Below are 16,225 nucleotides of genomic sequence, written 5' to 3'. Positions count from 1 at the left end.
TTCCATTCAGACGGCCCAGAAATCAATCTTCCTTCATCCATTCCCCACCCACAAACACTCCACTGATTTCTTTTTCTTTTCCTTTTTTTTTTTTTTTTCAGACGGAGTCTCGCTCTGTCACTCAGGCTGGAGTGCAGTGGTGCAATCTCGGCTCACTGCAAGCTCCACCTCCCGGGTTCACGCCATTCTCCTGCCTCAGCCTCCCGAGTAGCTGGGACTACAGGCGCCCGCCACCACGCCCGGCTAATTTTGTGTGTATGTGTGTTATTTAGTAGAGACGAGGTTTCGCGGTGTTAGCCAGGATGGTCTCAGTCTCTTGACCTTGTGATCCGCCCATCTCAGCCTCCCAAAGTGCTGGGATTGCAGGAGTGAGCCACCACACCCAGCCTCTTTTCTTTTCTTTTTAGAGACAGAGTCTTGCTCTGTTGCCCAGGCTGGAGTGCAGTGGTGCAACCATAGCTCACCACAGCCTCTACCTCCTAGGCTCAAGCGATTCTCCTGTCTCAGCCTCTGAGTAGCTGGAACTACAGGCCCTCACCACCAAGCCCAGGTAATTTTTGTATTTTTTGTAAAGACAGACAGGGTCTGTCACCTAGGCTGGTGTTGAATTCCTGGCCTCAAGCGATCCTCCTGTCTCAGCGTCCCAAAGTGCTGAGATTACAGGTGTGAGCCATGGGGTCAGGCCCACTCTCCTGAATTCTTTTTTTGTGTGTGACAGAGTTTCACTCTGTTACCCAGGCTGGAGTGCAGTGGCACGATCTCAGCTCACTGCACCCTCCACCTCCCAGGGTCAAGCAATTCTCGTGTCTCAGCCTCCCAAGTAGCTGAAATTACAGGCAGACGCCACCATACCTGGCTAATTTTTGTATTTTTTTTGTAGAAATGGGGTTTTAACTTGTTGGCCAGGCTGGTCTTGAAGTCCTGGCCTCAAGTGATCTGCCCACCTCGGCCTCCCAAAGTGCTGGGATTATAGGTGTGAGTCACTGCACCTGGCTACTATTCTGATTTCTATCACCCTAGATTAGTTGAACCTTTTGCAAACTTTCAGATAAATAAAATCACACGGTGTGGTCTCTCTTCCACTCAGCATCGTGCATTCTGAGATTTATCAACATTGTGTGAATCAGTAGTTTGTTCCTTTTTGTTGCTAAGAATTACTCCATCCTAGCCGGGCACAGTGGCTCAAGCCTGTAATCCCAACACTTTGGGAGGCCAAGGTGGGCAGATCACGAGGTCAGGACGGGCAGATCACGAGGTCAGGAGATCAAGAACATCCTGGCTAACACAGTGAAACCCCATCTCTACTAAAAATACAAAAAATTAGCCGGGCGTGGTGGCGGGTGCCTGTAGTCCCAGCTACTCGGGAGGCTGTGGCAGGAGAATGGCGTGACCCCGGGAGGCGGAGCTTGTAGTGAGCCGAGATCGCACCACTGCACTCCAACCTGGGTGACAGAGCGAGACTCTGCCTCAAAAAAAAAAAAAATTACTCCATCCTATGGATGGGCCTTAATTTGTATTCTCCTGTCTGGAGATATTTTGATTGTTTCCAGTTTTTCAGCAATAATTGAACAAATTTGCTCTCAACATTTGCCAACAAGTCTTTATATGGACATATTCTTTCATTTCTCTTGAGTAAATATATAGCAATGGAATTGCTAGGATGAATGGTAAGTCTAACTATTTTTTTTAATTAATTATTTTGTCTATTTTTTGAGATGGAGTCTCGCTCTGTCAACCAGGCTGGAGTGCAGTGGCGTGATCTTGGCTCACTGCAACCCCCACCTCCCTGGTTCAAGCGATTCCCCTACCTCAGCCTGGTGAGTAGCTGGGATTACAGGTGCACACCACCACACCTGGCTAATTTTTTTGTATTTTTAGTAGAGACAAGGTTTTACCATGTTGGCCAGACTGGTCTCAAACTCCTGACCTCAGGCAATCCGCCCGCCTCAGCCTCCCAAAGTAACTTTATTTTAAAAACTGTTTTCCGGCTAGGCGCGGTGGCTCACGCCTGTAATCCCAGCACTTTGGGAGGCTGAGGTGGGCGGATCATGAGGTCGGAAATTGAGACCATCCTGGCCAACATGGTGAAACCCCGTCTCTACTAAAAATACAAAAAATTAGCCGGGCGTGGTGGCGGACGCCTGTAGTCCCAGCTTCTCAGGAGGCTGAGGCAGGAGAATGGCATGAACCCGGGAGGCATTTAGTGAGCTTGCAGTGAGCGGAGATCGTGCCACTGCACTGCAGTGTGGCGACGGAGCAAGATTCCGTCTCAAAAATAAATAAATAAATAAATAAATAAATAAATAAATAATAAAAATAAAAACTGTTTTCCAAAGTGGTTGTGCCATTTCACACGCAAACCAGCAGCAGATGAACAAGTGATTCTCCTGCCTCAGTCTCCTGAGTAGTTGGGATTACAGACACGCGCCACCAAGCCCGGCTAATTTTTTTGTATTTTTAGTAGAGACGGGGTTTCACCATCTTGGCCAGGATGGTCTCGATCTTTTGACCTCGTGATCTACCCGCTTTGGCCTCCCAAAGTGCTGGGATTATAGGCGTCTCTCTCTGTCACCCAGGCTGGAGTGCAGTAGTGGTGATCTCGGTTCAGTACAACCTCTGACTCCCAGGTTGACATGATTCTGCTGCCTCAGCCTCCCAAGTAGCTGGGATTACATCCGGCTGATTTTCCTATTTTTATTAGAGACAGGATTTCATCATGTTGGCCAGGCTGGTCTTGAACTCCTGACCTCAAGCGATCTGCCCGCCTTGCCTCTCAAAGTGCCAGGATTATAGATATGAGTCACTGTGCCTGGACTGCTGGATTTAATTTTTTTTTTTTTTTTTTTTTGAGACAGAGTCTCGCTCTGTCGCCCAGGCTGGAGTGCAGTGGCGCGATCTCTGCTCACTGCAAGCTCCGCCTCCCGGGTTCACGCCATTCTCCTGCCTCAGCCTCCCGAGTAGCTGGGACTACAGGCGCCCACAACCGCACCCGGCTAATTTTTTGTATTTTTAGTAGAGACGGGGTTTCACCGTGGTCTCGATCTCCTGACCTTGTGATCCGCCCGCCTCGGCCTCCCAAAGTGCTGGGATTACAGGCGTGAGCCACCGCGCCCGGCCTGGATTTAATTTAAATATACACCTACCATGCTGTCTTGTCTCCCTGGGGTGTGGGGCTCCATCACAAGCTTCTGGTTTTGCAGCCAGACTTTGCAACTTGGGGTCCTAGTTGTCCTCCTCTCATTTAAGTTGAACTGTCTGCATAGGATTCCTTCCCCTCCCTGCCCCCCTCAAATTGCCGTGCTTTCACATCTTCCCAGGATCTCAGGAATTTTTTCAAGGACAGGAAATCCTCCTCCTGACCAAATATAGAACCAGAAAGCAGTCACCCATGTCTGCTCAGCCTGGACTTGGAGAGGTGGAGAGCTGGGCTGGTGCACCACCCACTGGGGCTTTCTTATTCCTTATGCAGCTGCCTCTGGACAACCTTGATGGTCAGGGGCTTGGGAACCCATGTCATGGGGGTGGGGGATGATCTTCAGCTCTGGAACACTGTCCTGCATTAATTACACCTTTGGGGGACTTCTGACAGCTCTTCCCAAACACCCCATCCATACATGTACTAGACACTGTGTGCAGCCCAGCAGACCCGCACTCCAGCCCTCCTGTCCTTGATCTACAAGCTAATGAGGAGATCCAGCCCCTATTCACGAAAGGTCTGTGAGTCTATATGTACCTGGGGAGCTTGCAGGCTGGCTGTGTGCTGAATGTTTTTCATTTGTCCCATTATGGACTAAACTGTGCCCCTCCAAATTAAAATGTTGAAGTCCTAACCCCCAATGTGCCTGTATTTGGACATAGGGCCTTTAAAGAGGTAATGAAAGTTAGGTGGGGTCATCAGGGTGAGGCCTTAATCCAATAAAACTGGTGTCCTTATAAGAAAAGGAAGAGATGCCAGAGATCTGTCTCTTCAAGCACACAGAGGAAAGGCCATGTGAGGACACAGCAAGAAGGTGGCCGTCTGCAAGCCAAGAAGAGAGTCCTCACCAGGAACCAACTCTGCTGACACCTTGCTGTTGGACTTCCAGCCTCTATAAGTGTGAGAAGGAAATTTCTGTTGTTTAAGCCACTCAGTCTATGGTATTTTCTTTGTTGTTGTCATTTTTGAGACAAAGTCTCACTCTGTTGCCCAGACTGGAGTGCAGTGACATGATCTTGGCTCACTACAACCTCCACCTCCTGGGTTCAAGCAATTCTCCTGCCTCAGCCTCCCAAGTAGCTGGGATTACAGGTGCCCACCACCATACCTGGCTAAGTTTTGTATTTTTAGCAGAGACAGGGTTTCACCTTGTTGGCCAGGCTGGTCTCAAACTCCTGACCTCAAGTGATCCACCTGCCTCGGCCTCCTAAAGTGTTGGGATTACAGGTGTGAGCTACTGCGCCTGGCCCATTTATGGTATTTTCTTATGGCAGCCTGTGATGTTTATTCTGTGTTATCAACTTAACTAAGGGATACCCAGAGACCTGGTGAAACATGATTTCTGCATGTGTCTGTGAGGCTGTTTCTGGAAGAAATTTGTGTTTGTTTTAGTAGACTGAGGAGAGAAGATCCACCCTCCCTAATGTAGGTGGGCATCATCCTATCCATTGAGGACATGGCTAGAACCGAAAGGCAGAGGAAGGTTAAATTCATTCTCTCTGCTCCAGCTGGGACATCCCTTTTCTCCTGTCCTCAGACACTGGCGATCTTGGTTCTCAGGCCTTTGGTCTCAGACCCGGGACTTACCCCATCTGCTCTCCTGGTATGCAGGCCTTTGAGTTTGGACTGGAATCACACCACCAGCTTTCTTGGGTCTCCAGCTTGCAGATGGCAGATTGTGGGACTTCTCAGCCTCCATAATTACATGAGTCAATCTCTCATAATAGATCTCCTTCTCTGTGTCTATATATATCCTATTGGTTCTGTTTCTCTGGTGAGCCTTGACTAATACACAGTCCAAGCTGACGAAGACGTGCCCCTTGCATCAGTTCAGGTCCTCTGAGAAGCTGATGCTGAGATGGAGTTGAAAGTACAAGAGATTCATGGGGGGAGACACCTGTGAGTGACAGAGGGACAGTGGGGCAGGAGCTGATGGGGAGAGCCTCAGACAGTGATGGAAGTGTGAAGTGTTTGCAGGTAGAGGGGGAAGAAGGAGAACTGAGTGGTGTATCTTTGGATACAGGCCACCCTTCATCTTCCTCCACCCTGTTCCATGCCTAGGAGGCTGATATGTAAGAACCCATTGCCAGGCGTGGTGCCTCACACCTGTAATCCCAACACTTTGAGCGGCTGAGGCAGGTGGATCACTTGAGGTCAGGAGTTCGAGACCAGCCTGGCTGACATGGAGAAACCCCAGCTCTACTAAAAATACAAAAATTAGGCCAGGCGCGGTGGCTCACACCTGTAATCCCAGCACTTTGGGAGTCCGAGGCGGGCGGATCACGAGGTCAGGAGATTGAGATCATCCTGGCTAACACAGTGAAACCTCATCTCTACTAAAAATACAAAAAAAAAAAAAAAAAAATTAGCCAGGCGTGGTGGTGGGCGCCTGTAGTCCCAGCTACTTGGGAGGCTGAGGCAGGAGAATGGCGTGAACCCGGGAGGCGGAGCTTGCCGTGAGCCAAGATAGTGCTACTGCACCCAGCCTGGGTGACAGAGCGAGAGTCTGTCTCAAAAAAAAAAAACAAAAAACAAGACACATACACACACACACACACACACACACAAATTAGCCGGGTGCTGGATGCGGTGGCTCTCACCTCTAATCCCAGCACTTTGGGAGGCTGAGGTAAGTGGATCACAAAGTCAGGAAATCGAGACCATCTTGGCTAACATGGTGAAACCCTGTGTCCACTAAATACACAAAAAATTAGCCAGACATGGTGGCAGGCACCTGTAGTCCCAGTTTCTCGGGGCAGGAGAATGGCGTGAACCCGGGAGGCAGAGCTTACAGTGAGCCGAGATCGTGCCACTGCACTCCAGCCTGGGCGACAGAGCGAGACTCCGTCTCAAAAAAGCAAAAACAAACAAACAAACAAAATTAGCTGGACATGGTGGCGGGCACCTTGTAATCCCGGTTATTCGGGAAGCTGAGGCAGGAGAATCGCTTGAACCCGGGGGGCAGAGGTTGCAGTGAGCTGAGATCACACCACTTCACTCCAACCTAGGTGACAGACTAAAACTCTGTCTCAAACAAACAAACAAACAAATAACAAAAACCCGAAAATTAGCCAGGCGTGGTGGCAGGCGCCTGTAATCCCAGCTACTCAGGAGGCTGAGGCAGGCGAATGGCGTGAACCTGGGAGGCGGAGGTTGCAGTGAGCTGAGATCATGCCACCGCATTCAAGCCTGGGTGACAGAGCAAGACTCCGTCTCAAAAACACAAACACAAACAAAACAAAAGAAACCAAATTAGCCAGGCGTGGTGTCGGGCGCCTTGTAATCCCAGTTACTCGGGAGGCTGAGGCAGGAGAATCGTTTGAACCCAGGGGGCAGAGGTTGCAGTGAGCTGAGGTCGCACCACTGCCCTCCAACCTAGGTGACAGAGTAAAACGCTGTCTCAAACAAACAAACAAACAAACAACAACAACAAAAACCCGAAAATTAGCCAGTTGTGGTGGCCCATGCCTGTAATCCCAGCTACTCAGGAGGCTGAGGCAGGAGAATCGCTTGAACCCGGGAGGTGGAGGTTGCAGTGAGCCGAGATCTCACCATTGCACTCCAGCCTGGGCGACAGAGTGAGACCTTGTCTAAAAACAAAAAACAAACAAACAAAAAAAGCATTAATAGCTCCCTGTCCTCTGGCTTCAGTTAGGTTCAGCCAATAGAAAGCCCCAGAAGAAGCTTAGAAGGCAGAGGAGAGAGGTGGTGGGCATTGACTCTCCCCGTCCCTCCCTGTGTGGTTGCCTGCATCCATGCAGTCTGGAGACATTTGTGGTTGTTGCAACTTGGGATCCTGCTAAACATCCACCAATGCGCAGGACAGGACTCCCTAACAAAGAATGGCCCAGCCCAAAATGTCAGTAGTGCTCAGGTCAAGAAACTCCAGCCTGGGCAACATAGCAAGACCCTGTCTCTACAAAAAATAATAATAAAAAAAAACTTAGCCAGGCGCGGTGGCGTGCACCTGCAGTCCTAGCTACTCCAGAGGCTAAAGTGGGAAGATGGCATGAGCCCAGGAGTTTGGGGCTGCAGTGAGCTGTGATTGCACAATTGCACTCCAGCCTGGGTGATAGAGCAAGACAAAGAAAGAGAGAGAGAAGAGGGGAGGGGCGAAGGAAGGAGAGAGGAATGGTCAGGTTTGGTGGCTCACAATTGTAATCCTAGCCCTCTGGGATGCCAAGGCAAGTGGATTGCCTGAGGTCAGGAGTTCAAGACCAGCCTGGCTAACATAGTGAAACCCCGTCTCTGCTAAAAATACAAAAATTAACCAGGTGTAGTAGTACATGCCTGTAATCCCAGTTACTCGGGAGGCTGAGGCAGAAGAATCACTTGAACCCGGGAGGCAGAGGTTGCAGTGAGCTGAGATCATTCCACTACATTTCAGCTTGGGTGACAGAGTGAGTCTCTTTAAAAAAAAAGAGAGAGAGAGAAAGAGAGAAAGGAAAAGAGAGGAAAGAAGTCCCTGCTCTAGAGGTACAGGAACAAAATACTCCCTCCCTGAAGCCTCACAACACTGTATTAGAGGCAGGCGCTAATATATACCCATTTCACAGAAGGGAAAACTGAGGCTCCAGGAGGGAAAGTGACAGGGCCAAGCTCAGACAACCGAGCTGGGTGCTCATATTGCTCTTGAGCACACAAGACTTAGTGTTTGATAGATCAGTAGGGTGACTACAGTAAACAGTAGTCCATTATACATTTCAAAATAGCTAGGAGAGACCGGATGTGGTGGCTCATGCCTATAATCCCAGCACTTTGGGAGGCCCAGGCAGGCAGATCACCTGAGGTCAGGAGTTCAAGACCAGCCTGGCCAACATGGTGAAACCCTGTCTCTACTAAAAATACAAAAATTAGCTGGGCGTGGTGGTGCTTGCCTGTAATCCCAACTACTCTGGAGGCTGATGCAGGAGAATGGCTTGAACCTGGGAAGTGGAGGTTGCAGTGAGCTGAGATCGTGCCATTGCACTCCAGCCTGGGCAGCAAGAGCAAAGTTGTCTCAAAAAAAAAAAAAAAAAAAAAAAGGCTAGGAAATCTATTTTGAATAGTCCTAGCATAAAGAAAAGATAAACCTCTAAGATGATGGATACTGCAATTACCCTGATTTGATCTCTACACATGATATGAATGTACCAAAATATCACATGTACCCTGAAAATATGTACCTCTATTATGAATCAGTTTTAAAAATCCCTAAAAGCGGCCGGGTGCAGTGGCTCATGCCTGTAATCCTAGCACTTTGGGAGGCCGAGACGGGCGGATCACGAGGTCAGGAGCTCAAGATCATCCTGGCTAACACGGTGAAACCCCGTCTCTACTAAAAAATACAAAAAAAAAAAAAAAAGCAGCCGGGTGTGGTGGTGGGCGCCTATAGTCCCAGCTACTCGGGAGGCTGAGGCAGGAGAATGGCGTAAACCCGGGAGGCAGAGCTTGCAGTGAGCTGAGATCCGGCCACTGCACTCCAGCCTGGGCGACAGAGCGAGACTTCATCTCAAAAAAAAAAAAAAAATTAAAAGATTAGCGGGGTGTGGTGGTGCACGCTTGTAGTCCCAGCTACTGGGGAGGCTGAGGCAGGAGGATGGATTGAGACCAGGAGTTGGAGGCTGCAGTGAGCTATGATTGCACCACTGCACTCCAGCCTAGGCAGCAGAGTGAAATCCTGTCTCTAAAATCGAAGAAATAAAGAAAACAGCCAGGCACGGTGGCTCACACCTATAATCCCAGCACTTTGGGAGGCCGAGGCCGGTGGATCACCTGAGGTTGGGGGTTCAAGACCAGCCTGACCAACATGGAGAAACCCCCGACTCTACTAAAAATACAAAATTAGCTGGGTGTGGTGGTGGGCACCTGTAATCTCAGCTACTCAGGAGGCTGAGGCAGGAGAATCGCTTGAACCTGGGAGCCAAAGGTTGCGGTGAGCCAAGATTGCGCCATGGCACTTCAGCCTGGGGAGCAAGAGTGAAACTCCATCTCAAAAATAAATAAATAAATAATAAATAAAATGAAAGAAAACGGCCGGGCGCGGTGGCTCACGCCTGTAATCCCAGCATTTTGGGAGGCCGAGGCGGGCGGATCACAAGGTCAGGAGATCGAGATCACGGTGAAACCCCGTCTCTACTAAAAATACAAAAAAATTAGCCGGGCGCGGTTGTGGGCGCCTGTAGTCCCAGCTACTCGGGAGGCTGAGGCAGGAGAATGGCGTGAACCCGGGAGGCGGAGCTTGCAGTGAGCGGAGATCGCGCCACTGCACTCCAGCCTGGGCGACAGAGCCAGACTCCGTCTCAAAAAAAAAAAAAAAAAGAAAGAAAACAACAGCAGGGAGAGGGTAGGGGGAAAAGCAAGAGACAGGGGCTGCCATTTCAGACTGAGGGGCAGGGCAAACCCCTTTCCGCCCATTGTGCAGACCCCAGTATCTTCCTGCCCCCATCCTGCCCGCTTCCTGCCCCCATTCACTACATTATTGCATGTCCCGATCTTGTTTTTCATCCCTTCCTTCCCCTTCTATCCCCCTGAGTCCTTCCAGAAGCTCTTGCTCAGTTGCTCCGAGGTCTGTCCTGCTCTCTGGAATTTTTGTCATGCAGAAATTTCTCAGCCCGGAGCTCATTCCTGCCCACTTAACTCATCTTTCACCTGAAATTGGCTTTCCTGCCTGCTCCGGGAGCATCTATGCTGCTGTCGGAACGATGCACATGGGTAGTGACTTGAAGGTCACCCTGTCCTTTCGGGAGCCCCGTGGTCACTGCCTGCTCTCCATCCACCCCACCGCAACACCACGGCCACTGAGGGGCCTCCTTAGGCTGCTGCCTGCTCAGCGGGGCACCCCCAACCCCAACCAGGGCTTATCCACCCCGAAGGAAGGTGGGCTCTAGCTGAATCCAAATGGGTGGGGAGGGTACCCAATACATATCCTGTGGTCCAGCCTGCATTGCTCTCCCTCAGTTTCCTCATCTGCTCATCCCAGCATCTCCCAGGGGAGCCCCTGGGGAAGAATTTCCAAACATACAAGAATGAGGCAGAGGCTGGGTGCAGTGGCTCACACCTGTAATCCCAGCGCTTTGGGAGGCCGAGGCAGGCAGATCACCTGAGGTCAGGAGTTCAAGACCAGCCTGGCCAACATGGTGAAACCCTGATTTCACTAAAAATACAAAAATTACCCAGGTGTGGTGGCGCACGCCTGTAATCCCAGCTACTCGGGAGGCTGAGGCAGCTACTTGGGATGCTTGAACCCAGGGGGCGGAGGTTGCAATGAGTGGAGATTGTGCCAGTGCACTCCAGCCTGGATGACACAGTGAGACTCTGTCTCAAAAAAAAAAAAAAAAAAAAAAACAACAGGCAGGACTCCTCCTCATACCACAGCCCAAATAGGTCTAGGAGACCAGGAAATTCTAGATCTTTCTCAGATCAACACCCCAGTCAACCTGGGCCCATGAACATTGGACGATTCCTTCCATTCTCCCAGTGACTGGGAACCCACTCGCCCATATATATATACCTATACATATAGATATTTTTTTCCCCCAGAGACAGGGTCTTGCTCTGTCACCCAGGCTGGAGTGCAGAGGCACAGTCATAGCTCACTACAGCCTCAAACTCCTGGGTTCGAGCCATCCTCCTCCCTCAGCCTCCAGAATAGCTGGGACTACAGGCACACGCTGCCATGACAGGCTAATTAAAAAAAATTTTTTTTTGTAGAGATAGGGTCTTGCTATCTTTCCCAGGCTAATCGCCAACTTCTGGCCTCAAGCGATCCTCCCACCTCAGCCTCCCAAAGTGCTGGGATCATAGGTATGAGCCACTGTGCCTGCCACCCCCCTTCCCCAAATCTTACACCCAGCTACCTTTGCAGGGGGGCCCCCTCCCCTGCTGTGACTTTGCCCCCCCACACACCCACCCCAGCCAATCCTCATCCACCTAGACTCCCACCGTCAAAACCAGTAGGCATGGCTCCTGTTTATAGATTGGTGTCAGGGGGTGGGGGAGAGGTTGGAAGTTTTAAAAGCTCATTAAGGCCTGAATTCTTTTTATAGATGGAGTTTTCTGCGTCTTTTACTCCACCCCACCTCCAACCCTTCCCGCGTTCTGAACGCCGTATTTATTTGAGTTAGAAAAATAATGAGGTCCCTGAGGTCGTACACAACACATCGGCTCTCTAATCAAAGTATGACTGTGGAATTAAAAATATATAGGAAGCTGTGTTTGCGCGCGTGCCGCCGGCCGTGGACGCGGAACACGCTCACCCGTCACCACCCAGACCCCACCAGACGGGCTCCGGGGCAGAGACATAATTAGCTCTTTTCCAGCAAAGTCTCTGGGTGGAGAATGGGATTGAATTGCCCATGGTCCTCGCCAGTGGGGACTCGGGGATGGAGTGCCGTCCGCTAGAGCAGAACTTAGGTGCTGGATCCGAGCAGAACTTAGGTGCTGGATCCCACCAGACGCGGATGTGGTTATGGGCGGGGCCTCAGGGAACAGGGGTCCCAGGTGTAGAGGCAAGGTTAGGTGCAGGGGACAAGAAGACTATCAAAGAGGAAGTCCCCTGGGGTGCACCCAGCCCAAGAGGCCCAGACTCCACGGTTTTTGGTTTTTAATTTTATTTATTTATTTATTTATTTTTAATTTTTTTTTTTTTTTTTTTTTTTTTTTTTTGAGACGGAGTCGCCCAGGCTGGAGTGCAGTTGCCGGATCTCGGCTGACTGCAAGCTCCGCCTCCCGGGTTCACGCCATTCTGCCTCAGCCTCCGGAGTAGCTGGGACTACAGGCGCCCGCCACCACGCCCCGCTAGTTTTTTTTTGTTTTGTTTTGTTTTGTTTTGTTTTTTGAGACGGAGTCTCGCTCTGTCGCCCAGGCTGGAGTGCAGTGGCGCGATCTCGGCTCACTGCAAGCTCCGCCTCCCGGGTTCACGCCATTCTCCTGCCTCAGCCTCCCGAGTAGCTGGGACTACAGGCGCCCACAACCGCGCCCGGCTAATTTTTTTTGTATTTTTAGTAGAGACGGGGTTTCATCATGTTAGCCAGGATGGTCTCAATCTCCTGACCTTGTGATCCGCCCGCCTCGGCCTCCCAAAGTGCTGGGATTACAAGCGTGAGCCACCGCGCCCGGCCTAGTTTTTTGTATTTTTTAGTAGAGACAAGGTTTCACCGTGTTAGCCAGGATGGTCTCGATCTCCTGACCTCGTGATCCGCACGTCTCAGCCTCCCAAAGGGCTAGGATTACAGGCTTGAGCCACCGCGCCCGGCCTATTTATTTATTTATTTATTTATTTATTTATTTATTCAGACAGAGTCTTGCTCTTGTCACCCAGGCTGGAGTGCAGTGGCTCAATCTCGGCTCACTGCAACCTCCACCTCCCAGGTTCAAGCAATTCTCCTGCTTCAGCCTCCGGAGTAGCTGAGAATACAGGCGCCCGCCACCACACACACCACCATGCCTGGCTAATTTTTGTACTTTTAGTAGAGACAGGTTTTCGCCATGTTGGCCAGGCTGGTCTCGAACACCTGACCTCAGGCGATCCACTCGCCTCGGCGTCCCAAAGTGCTGGGATTACAGGCGTGAGCCACTGCACCTGGCAAATTGAATTTAATTTATTTTGGGACAGAGTCTCACTCTGTCACCCAGGCTGGAGTGCAGTGGCTCGATCTTAGCTCATTGTAGGTTGCAATTCCTGAGTTTAAACAATCTTCCCGCTTCAGCCTCCCAAGTAGGTGGGACTACGGTTATGCCACCATGCCCAGCTGGTTTTCTTTTTTATTGTTATTTTTACTTTATTTTGTTTTTAGAGATGGAGTCTCACTCTGTCGCCCAGTTGGAGTGCAGTGGTGCAATCTTGGCTCACTGCAACCTCTATCTCCTGGGTTCAAGCAATTTTTTTTTTTTTTTTTTGAGACAGAATTTCCCTCATTTTGTCCAGGCTGGAGTGCAATGGTGTGATCTCGGCTCACTGCAACCTCAGCCTCCCAGGTTCAAGCAATTCTCCTGCCTCAGCCTCCCAAGTAGCTGGGATTACAGGCATGCGCCTCCATGCCCAACTAGTTTTGTATTTTTGGTAGAGACGGGGTTTCACCATGTTGGTCAGGCTGTTCTCGAACTCCTGACCTCAGGTAATCCGCCCACCTCGGTCTCTCCTGAAGTGCTGGGATTACAGGTGTGAGCCATTATGCCTGGCCAGGTTCAAGCAATTCTCCTGCCTCAGCCTCCTGAGTAACTGGGATTACAGGTGTGCACCACCACGCCCAGCTAATTTTTGTATTTTTAGTAAAGACAGTGTTTTACCATGTTGGCCAGGCTGGTCTCAAACTCCTGACCCCAAATGATCCGCCCACCTCAGCCTACCAAAGTGTTGGGATTACAGGTGTGAGTCACTGCGCTTGGCCCAATTTAATTTTTTAAATTTTGTGTAGCGATGGGGTCTTGCTATGTTGCCCAGACTTGTCTTGAACTCCCAGGCTCCAGCAAATCCTCCTGCCTCGGCTTCCCAAAGTGTTGAGATTGCAGTTATGAGCCACTGGGCTCAGCTCTTTCTTCCCCCTATATATGCCTTATTGGGGCTTCTCTCTCTCACACATGCACACCCATGCACACACATATTTTTATTTATTTATTTATTTATTTATTTTTGAGACAGAGTCTCACTCTGTCGTCTAGGCTGGAGTGCAATGGCGCAATCTCAGCTCACTGCAAGCTCTGCCTCCCGGGTTCATGCCATTCTCCTGCCTCAGCCTCCAGAGTAGCTGGGATTACAGGCACCTGCAACAATGACCGGCTAATTTTTTGTATTTTTAGTACAGATGGGGTTTTACCGGATTAGTCAGTCTCCTGACCTTGTGATCCACCTGCCTTGGCCTCCCAAAGTGCTGGGATTACAGGCGTGAGCCACCGCGCACGGCCAACACACCCATACTTTTGTTTATGTCTGACTCTCCACTGGACATCAGCACCATGTAGGCGGGGATTTCTATCTTGGGTGCTGTGGTGCCCCCAATGGCATGGACAGAGTGGGACACACAGAAACTGCTGGATCTGATATGCAAGATGAGTTGGTTGTGGTGGTTCACACCTGTAATCCCAGCACTTTGGGAGGCCGAGGTAGGTGGATCATTTGAGGTCAGGAGTTCAAGACCAGCCTGGCCATCATGGCGAAACCCTATCTCTACTAAAAATACAAAAATTACGGTGGCTCACGCCTGTAATCCCAGCACTTTGGGAAGCCGAATCAGGCAGATCCTGAGGTCAGGAGATCGAGAGCATCCTGGCCAACATGGTGAAACCCCGCCTCTACTAAAAATACAAAACTTAGCTTGGCATGGCAGCATGTGCCTGTAATCCTAGCTACTTGGGAGGCTGAGGCAGGAGAATCGCTTGAACCTGGGAGGCGGAGGTTGCATTGAGCTGAGATCGTGCCACTGCACTCCAGCCTGGCAACAGAGTGAGACTCCATCTTAAAAAAAAAAAAAAAAAATTAGGCCTGGCACGGTGGCTCATGTGTGTAATCCCAGCACTTTGGAAGGCTGAGGCAGGCAGATTACCTGAGATCAGGAGTTGGAGACCAGCCTGACCAATATGGTGAAACCCCATTTCTACTAAAAATACAAAAATTAGCTGGGTGTGGTGGCGCATGCCTGTGGTCCCAGCTACCGGGGAGGCTGAGGCAGGAGAATCGCTTGAACCCGGGAGGCGGAGGTTGCAGTGAGCCAAGGTAGTGTCACTGTATTGCAGCCTGGGTGACAGAATGAGACTCTGTCTCAAAATAACAACAACAACAACAATAATAATAAATAACATGCAAGATGAATCAATGAACAAAAAGCAAAGAATCTCAGGCACCCTCATCACTCCAGGCCTGGAGCCATTCCTTTGCCCGGGAGGATTTTTCTGCTTCTCCTCACCCCAGAGACCCAGGGGGTGCTGGCGTTGAGGGGTTCTGGTTTTCAAAGGGCGATCCTCTCTCTAAATGGGGCTAGTCATGAAGCAGAAGGATTCGGGGCATCTTCAGGCCCCTGCTCCCCTCCCACCCGGCCTCCCGTTCTGCGCTCCCCTCCTGCTCAGGCTGCAGCAGCAGCAGTAGGTGACATTTACAGAGTCTTCGGGGCAGCTTTGGGAGGGGCGAAGGCAGAGGAGGCCGCGGCTATTTGCAGAATGTGTGTGTGTACACATGTGTGTGAGATTGTGAGACTATATGTGAGTGTGAGTGCCTATAGGTGTGAGCATGTGGTTGTGTGTTCCTATGTGAATGTGTGAGTCTGCATTTGTGCAACAATGTGTGTGACGTGGAGGGTATGAGACTGTGAGGATGGATGGATGTGAGGCTGTGGGGCTGTGTGCGAGGGTGGGTGGGAGTGTGCGAGGCTGTGGGGCTGTGTGTGAGGATGGGTGCGAGCGTATGGGGTGTGAATGTGAAAATGTGTGAGTGTGTGAGACCATGTATGAGCATTGCATGTGACTGTGTGTGACAGAGCATGAGTGTGAGTGTTGAGTGTGAGTGTATGTCCTGGGGACAGGGCCCCCTGTTTGCTGAGAATGCATGCATGCTCCAGGCCTCGCTGCTGTTCTCTTCCATCCCGCCCCTCCTGCCCTAAGTTCTCTCCTTTCACACTTCACACCAGAGTTACTTCTCTCCCCTCCTGCCTTTTTTTTTTTTTTTTTTTTTGAGACAGAGTCTTGCTCTGTCACCCAGGCAGCGGCACCATCTCGGCTCACTGCAACCTCCACCTCCCGGTTTAAAGCAATTCTCTTGCCTCAGCCTCCTGAGCAGCTGGGATTACAGGTGCCTGCCACCACGCCTGGCTAATTTTTGTATTTTTAGTAGAGATGGGGTTTCACCATGTTGGCCAGGCTGGTCTTGATCTCCTGACCTCGGGTGATCCGCCCACCTTGGCCTCCCCAAGTGCTGGGGTTACAGGTGTGAGTCACCATGTCCAGCCCCCTCGTGAATTCTTATTCCCTTTGTTGGCCCCATTCCTGTCTCTCTCCCTAGCCAGGGCCAGGAGGCTGAGGGAGAGGAAGTCCTGAGCAGCCTCGGGACACCTCTGTGGG

General features: G+C 50.7%; 1 long non-coding RNA gene across 1 annotated transcript in view; it reads left to right on the top strand.

Moving 5' to 3' along the window:
- The window catches only part of LOC105497664 (uncharacterized), an 82,147-nt gene that overhangs the window by 39,643 nt on the left and 26,279 nt on the right, over window positions 1–16,225 (top strand). The gene's annotated exons all lie outside the window — the stretch shown is intronic.

Source organism: Macaca nemestrina, chromosome 20 (assembly GCF_043159975.1).
Source record: "Macaca nemestrina isolate mMacNem1 chromosome 20, mMacNem.hap1, whole genome shotgun sequence".
NCBI classification, from domain to species: domain Eukaryota; kingdom Metazoa; phylum Chordata; class Mammalia; order Primates; family Cercopithecidae; genus Macaca; species Macaca nemestrina.
Note: the sequence above shows the minus strand (reverse complement) of the source record. Positions and strands in the feature narration are given on the sequence as shown.